Source organism: Ranitomeya imitator, chromosome 10 (assembly GCF_032444005.1).
Source record: "Ranitomeya imitator isolate aRanImi1 chromosome 10, aRanImi1.pri, whole genome shotgun sequence".
In the NCBI taxonomy this organism is placed as follows: Eukaryota; Metazoa; Chordata; class Amphibia; order Anura; family Dendrobatidae; genus Ranitomeya; species Ranitomeya imitator.
This window is the reverse complement of record NC_091291.1, coordinates 109897157-109905524: the sequence shown is the minus strand read 5'-3', so window position 1 is coordinate 109905524 and position 8368 is coordinate 109897157.

Genomic DNA, 8368 nt, shown 5'->3' with positions numbered 1-8368 from the left:
GTTGTGGTCAGCTCTGGATACCGACTTCCATCAATGGTTGCTCCACTCAACCTGCAGCCAGGGAAGGCCGTGTGCAACAATGTTGCAAACCAGGGTGCGGCCCTTCGCCGGGGCAATGTCACACACGTGCCTTGTATGGCTCACGTTTTGAACCTGATTGTCCAGCTATTTTTATCCAAGTATCCCGGACTAGATGGGTTTCTGCAGAGGGCACGGTCGCTGTGTGCTCACTTCCGCCGTTTGCATCCCGCAGCTCAATGACTTACATCTCTACAGAAGTCGATGGGCCTGCCAGTTCACCGGCTGAAATGCGATGTGCCCACATGGTGGAATTTAACGCTGCACGTGTTGCAGCGACTGTGGCAGCACCAACGAGCCCTGGTGCAATATGTTATGATGTACAGCCTGGGCCAATGAGATCCAGAGGTGGGGCAAATCACGCTGCAGGAGTGGTCTCAGATCAGGGACCTATGCACCCTTCTGTACAGTTTTGAAATAGTGACAAAGATGTTTAGTGCTGACGATGCCATTATCAGCATGACTATTCCGGTGATTACATGCTGGAGCACACCTTAAACAGTATTCGGAGTCAGATGGTGGAACAAGGAGGAGGAGGAGGAACAGGAGGAGTCGTATGCGGAAGGGATAATATCTCCAAGGTCCAGACGGTCAGCAGCACCAAGGTGGCTGACATTGGAGGCTGTGGGAGAGGGATTACGGAGGGCGCATGGTAGCAGCCAAACTGTTGAGGAAGGTGCAGGAGGCAAGGAAAAAGTGGAGGACGAACTGGCGCTGGGCATGGAAGACTCATCAGATGAGGCAGACCTTGATCAAATTTCTGTTGTGCGCGGTTGGGGGGAGAGGGCAGAGGAAGGAAGCATGATTCTCTCCTCGCCGCCACCAAGACAACAAGGACTTGGTCCTCCTGGATGTGCAAGACACATGAGTGCCTTCTTGCTGCACTACCTGCAACATGACCCTCGGATTGTCAGAATCTGAAGTAATGCCGACTACTGGGTTCCCACACTCTTAGATCCCCGGTACAAAAGTAAATTTGGCAAAATAATTCCTGCCATAGAAAGGGATTTGCGCATGCAGGAGTATCAGCAGAGACTGTTACATAATCTTACATCTGCTTTTCCACAAAACACCAGTGGTGCACATCTGCTTTTCCACAAAACACCAGTGGTGCACGTAGTGAATCTCTGAGTTCTAACTTGCCAACCGTGGGACTATCGAGTCATCACTCAAACCGTAACAGTAACATCGCATGTGGTGGTAACAGCAATCTTTTCCAATCATTTCAAGAATTTTTTAGACCATCCTTTGCAAGGCCACAGGAGACAAGAAGTCTGACGCACAGCCAACGCCTAGAGAGGATGGTACAGGAGTATCTTCAAGATAACATCGATGCCATTACTGTGGAACTGGACCCTTGTTCATTTTGGGTTTCCAATCTTGAAAAATGGCCTGAGCTCGCCAATCACGCCTTGGAGATCTTGTCGTGCCCCGCAGCCATCGTTCTCTCTGAATGTGTGTTCAGTGCTGCTGGTGGTGTGCTCACAGATAAGCACACGCGGCTGTCCAGTGACAATGTAGACAGACTAACGTTCATAAAGATGAACAAATCCTGGATCTGCAAGGACTTTTCTACCCCTGTGTCATCCTGAGGAGACTAAAAGCTTGATGATTTTTGAAAATCACCTCTCCAACCGTTTTAAAAAACTCTGGCGAAATTGATGCCACTTAAGTGGTGTCTGTGGCCGAATTTTGGGGAAAAATGGAGAGTCTTTTTGGAGTCCCCTTGCTGTGTTTTACATGACGTTGCCATCGTCAATTCCAGGTGGGTGGGGTCATCTGCAGAGTTGTTTACTCATACTATGGCCTGAGATTCAGAGGTCTGCTCCAAAGCTTCAGTGTCTGCTAGTCAGCAGAGTAGCCCACCCATGAAGCAAGCTACACCGCCTGTTTACGTAAGTACTATTTTTTTAACTGCATCTAGCCCAGGAAATCCTTTTGGGCCTAGTAGCATTTTGTGCTACTCAGCAGAGTACACCACCCATGAAGCAAGCTACACCATCTGTTTACCTAAGTACTAATTTTTTACTGCATCTAACCCAGGAAATCCTTTTGGGCCTAGTAGCATTTTGTGCTACTCAGCAGAGTACCCCACCCATGAAGCAAGCTACACCACCTGTTTACCTAAGTACAAATTTTTAACTGCATCTAGCCCAGGAAATCCTTTTGGGCCTAGTAGAGTGTTTCTCAACTCCAGTCCTCAAGACCCCACAACAGGTCATGTTTTCAGGATTTCCTTAGTATTGCACAGGAGATTGAATGCTTGCCTTTCCAGGTGATGCAATTATCACCTGTGCAGTACTAAGGAAATCCTGAAAACATGACCTGTTTTGGGGTCTTGAGGACTGGAGTTGAGAAACACTGGCCTAGTAGAATTCTGTGCTACTCAGCAGAGTATCCCACCCATGAAGCAAGCTACACCGCCTGATTACCTAAGTACTAATTTTTAACTGCATTTAGCCCAGGAAATCCTTTTGGGCCTAGTAGCATTTTGTGCTACTCAGCAGAGTACCCCACCCATGAAGCAAGCTACACCGCCTGTTTACCTAAGAACTAATTTTTAACTGCATCTAGCCCAGGAAATACTTTTGGGCCTAGTAGAATTCTGTGCTACTCAGCAGAGTACCCCACCCATGAAGCAAGCTACACCGCCTGTTTATCTAAGTAATACTTTTTAACTGCATCTAGCCCAGGACATCCTTTTGGGCCTAGTAACAGTTTGTGCTACTCAGCAGAGCACCCCACCCATGAAGCAAGCTACACCTCCTGTTTATCTAAGTACTAATTTTTAACTGCATCTAGCCCAGGCAATACTTTTGGGCCTAGTAGAATTTTGTGCTACTCAGCAGAGTACCCCACCCATGAAGCAAGCTACACTGCCTGTTTATCTAAGTAATAATTTTTAACTGCATCTAGCCCAGGCAATACTTTTGGGCCTAGTAGCAATTTCTGCTACTCAGCAGAGTGCCCCACCAATGAAGCAAGCTACACCACCTTCTTCCTTTCTCAATCTAACCCCTCGGCTCTGGGGTGTCCGCTCTCCCTCTAGCTCTCTCCTTCTCACAGGTGGACTACTGCGTGTATTCACACTGTGGCGAATCTTTTTGTGGCAAATCTTTTGGGCTCAGGCATAAGAAGTCGTCAAGGTAATGGATAATATGTGCCCCCTTAGAAACATCCATGACGACCCATTCGAGGAAGCAACTAAACGCCTCAAATAGTGAGCCGAATATGGAGCACCCCATGGGCAAACAGCGATCTGTGTAGTATGCTCCTTCACAGAAGCAGCCCAATGGAAGGACACTATTCGGAGGCACAGGTAGTAACCGGAACTCCCCCTCAATGTCTGTTTTGGCCATTAGGGATCCCCTTCCCAACTTCTTGACCCACATGACTGCCTCGTCAAAGGAGGTAGAGTACATAGTACTGTACTTGGCTCCACGTCGATGTTGTCGTTTACTGACCTGCCCCTTGGATATGACAAATGGTGGATTAGTCTGAGTGTATTGGGTTCCTTTTTTGCCACGACTCCCAACGGGGATACCACTATGTCTTCTAAGGAAAGAGTTCTGAATGGACCCGCCGCCATTCTACCTAAAGATATTTCTTTTTTAAATTTTTTTGTCACGACGTCTGGGTGTTGGTTGGGTGATTTTAGATTTTTACTCCAGCCTTTCTTGATTTTAGAAGGGCATGACATGCCTATATCTATGTCTCCTCCTCCTTTTACTCCTCCACCTCTTTTCTTTTCGAATGACTATATGTAGGTGTGACTTTTCCATGTGTTTGTTGTGTCTTCTGAAAAGTTTGTCAGCTTTTGGACACCTTTTAAAGTGTTTTCTATGTGTTTGTATGTGTTTGTGTTTGCCTGCCATTGGTTTCAATGGGGTTCGTCGAACATTCGACGAACATTCGTCAAACACGCCCCAATTCGACGAACCGAACACGAACACTAGGGGGGTGGCTCAACACTACTAGTAAACACATATTGGTATAAAAAACAACTGCTACCAAATAAATCAAATAATTCTCTCAAAATAAAGTTGCAACTCTATGATAAGCAAAGATAGTAAACATGCATTCAGATTGAAATCAACAAAGATCAAAAAATAATAGTAATATGCCCCTAACTGAGGTGAGATAGGAGCAAAACAGATAGGCAGAAAATAGCTAAATCAAAGCCTCTATACATTACCCAGTAAGGATAGCCTATCTACATGTAGATATACTTATTATCATTATCTTCTACTTATTTGCATCTCAAAAACATTTCTAGAATTCGCAAAAACTCTTACTGTTTCACTTATTCATTCTCGTCTGGACTATTGTAACTCTCTACTAATCGGCCTCCCACTTGACGCTGCATAGAGACGCAAACACGCAGCGTCCAGATGTTACAGCATAGTGGAGGGGATTTTATGAAATCCCGTCTCCACTATGCGTGGTAACACGCATCCGGCGGCCCTGCGACTCCGGACATGCGGCACGTCTTTTAAGATCGCCGCATGTCCGTATACCTTGCGACGACGCTGCGCCGCCACAAGGTATAACACAGGGCCCTATGTGTGGGGTGCGATGATCCCGGATGTGTGCTGTGAACACATCCGGCATCATCGCGTCACAGAAGAGGGCGGAGCTTAGCACAGAGCGGGATTGCCGCTCCGGCCAAACCGCCGGCCATCCTGAAGGTGGACACATACACTATGGCTGGTCCGAATAACTAAAGCAATTGTTACCATCCACCTCTCGTGGCTCCCCTTTTCCTCATAGTTTGTAAGCTTGCGAGCAGGGCCCTCATTCCTCTTGGTATCCATTTTGAACTGTGATTTCTGTTATGCTGTAATGTCTACTGTCTGTACAAGTCCCCTCTATAATTTGTAAAGTGCTGCGGAATATGTTGGCGCTATATAAATAAAACTATTATTATGATTATTATTATCATGGAGAAGGTAATTACCTATAAGAAGTACTGCTTGTGGCGTCCCCTCACCCCGACGCACGTTAAGCCGCCAGCTTATTCCGGGGGCGTGTAAGCGGAGAGAAGTATAAATATAAGTTTATTAAAATAAATACAGACAATAGATAAAAGACAAATGTTTAAAATAGGGAAAACACTAGAGGGCGACAAATACAACATGAGGAGATGGTAGGTGGGATTGAATGCAATCAATGTAGATATATGAAGAACAAAGGTTATTAAATAAATGAGAAAAGGAAAAGATGGCAGCAGAAAAATTGTCTTAGGCAGCAAAATAAATAAGACTGTGGTCAGAAAATAAAGGCACTTATATAAAGATCAGTAAATGAATCAAAAGTCAAAACTGATCTTTACCATTTGTTCCTCCTGCTGAAATGGCACCAGCTTGTTGGTGCTAGCCCCAATGCATGTTTCGATATGACACAGATGCAGGAGGATTGCACTGGCCAGCAATGATTTTACTCTCATTCAGGCAGCACACAACCGCTCTGCACACCAGATCTGAGAAAAAGATGGCGTGCAGAGTTTTGGTGCCCACCGCAGAGAATTAAGTTCATGGCCCAGTGGCAAGGGCGATATGAAGTCCAAGAAAAGGCTGGGTTAGTTACAGTGTATATGAGCCGGGGAAGAGGATCTATATCATGTAAATCTGCTACAGTCGTGACTCCGGTCGTATCTACCTTGGACCCTCTGACACGGATTCGAGGCCGGGAATGAGGTAAAGATAAAGGATGTTCTCTGTAAACAACAGCAACGAGAAGCTTGGAAATTAGTGCAGCAGAATACAGACGTATTCTAGGAACTGCCCGGCTGTACATTTGTAAGCCAACATGACAATGTCACTGAGCCTCAGAAAAGGGTACCAATGAAACCGTACCATGTGCTGGATGGTTGGATGCCAGCCATCATGGAGCAGATGAAAAAAACTCTCTTGCTAGGAGTCATAGAGGAGTCCAGGAGTGAGTGGACTAGTCCCATTGTACTGATTCCAAAGCCGGACAGATCATTATGGTTTTCTAATGATTTCCAGAAATTGAATGAAGTGTCAAAATTTGACCTTTATTTGACGACGCTTGATCAAGGTTTACTGGCAGGTGCCTCTCTAACAGAGTTGACAAAAGGAAAGATCGCCTTCATTACACCAGAAGGTCTCTGTCACTAAGTCTTCTTTCCTTTTGGGTTACATGGGGCTCCGGCCACATTTCAGAGGCTGATAGACATAGTTTTGGAGAGCCATCAAAAGTATGCATCTGCATACCTGGATGATATTATCATCTATAGTAATGACTAGCGTACCCACTTGTCCCAGGTACAAGCGGTAGTTGATACTCTCAGAGCGGCAAACCCCAAAATATGGGCGATAGGTCTCAAGGTAACACATTACTTAGAGTACGTGACTGGCGAAGGGATTATTAGACCCAAAATAAACAAAAATAGAGGTAATTTAAAACTGGCACCAGCCTCTTACTACAAAACAAATGTCATGCTTTTGCGATGCAGGTTGGTGCAGGCTTCACTAGATGGCAGTAGATAGGAAGCAGGTCTGCATCTAAACAGAGCTGACCTGCAGTGCAGCAGTGAGGCTACCACAGGTGGCAGCAGAATAGTTAAGCAAGCTGGGTCAAATTCAAGACTGTAGTGCCGTACCAAAAAAATAAGCGAACTTGCGGTCAGAGACAAGCCAGGAGGTCCATAATGGTCAGGAGCAGATAAGCCAAAAGACAAAGGACAGAAACAGGTCAGGATACAAGCCAAGTCAAAACCAGGGGGGTCAGCACACTAAAGGGAAACACTAAGTCAATACAGGAACAGAGGAAAACCGAGACACGGGTTCAGACAGCAAATGCAGCAGGATCAATCAGAGCAATCAGAGTCAGCTACAGTAGCACTAGACAAAAACTATAACGGACGTCGCCTGCAGGACACAGCGGGGATAAATAGCCAACCTGAACCCAGACTGATGCTGAGAAAAGTTAACCCCTGACATGATCAGACCGGGAACAGGGAAGACAGGACTCAAAACCCGATCTGGATCATGACAAGTAAGAGCATTCCTCGGCATCATTGTGTATTACTGACAATTTATTACCGTACCTATTTTGCTGGGAGATCGGCACCTTTGACCAATCTCTTAACAGGAAAGAAAAATCAGTCATGGCTCTGTGGAACCCGCAGGAGGAGGAAGCATTCCAGTTCATGAAATTGGTGTTGTGCGGACAGCCCATCCTCACAAGCCCAAACTTTAGGAATAGTTTCATCCTTCAAACGGATGCCTCTGAAATAAGCTTGGGAGCGGTTCTGTCCCAGAAGGTTCAAGGAGAGGAATATCCAGTCACCTACTTGAGTAGGAAACTTACCCTGGCAGAGAAAATAGCATAACGGTGAAGGAGTACTTGGCTATTAAGTGATCCTTGGAGTCCCTATTAGTTGCTGGGGTGACAGTTCCCATTCAACCCTTGTCTGGATGAGAAATGCTCAGGTCACCAGATGTTTTTGTCATTGCAAAACTTTAGTTTCACAGTGGAACATTCTGCTGGGGAGTGGCAAGGAAATGGGGATGCCCTGTCACGGGCACCAGAGTGGCTTGTTAGGTCCTGCGCTAAGTGGGTTCTAACAGGCAGTGCCAGTGTCAAACCGATACGCATGTACTACTGCACATGAGACCTATTGTAGTGCATGAGTCCCTCAAAGTGAAAAATAGGAAAGTCTAATAGTGAGATTAAGTAAAAAATACATTTAAAAAAAGTTAAGAAAAATTTATAAAATAAACCACACACAAAAATCAAATCCATGCAAATTACTGCTAAGAGCACAGCTTTGGTGTACATACAAAAATCAACTAAACAAAAGCAGAACATATTGGGCATCACCGTGTCCAGAATGACCTCAACTATAAAACTGTCACTTTACTTATCCCATCTGCTGAACTCCATAAAAAATAAACACATCAAAAATGTTGATTTTTCATAATACTGGCAAAATAGAATGCGATCAAAAAGTCATATGTAAAAAGCAAAAAAAACAAAATAGTAACACTGAAAATATCAGATTGTCCCACAAATAAACAACCCCTCATATGGCTCTGTTTGCCAAGAAATAAAAATATTATAGTTGTCGCAATTTCTTTAGAAAAACTATAAATCTGGTATACATGGGCGGCTGTGCCAAATGTTGATTGAACAAAAAAAAAAAAACTAAAAGAACATGCAGAACAAAAGGGACAATATTTCTCAATGTTCACTAGTAAAAAAAAAAAAAAACTGAACTGGCTCATTTCCCAGAAACTCAAAAACAGAGTTCCTCCTCCCTGCA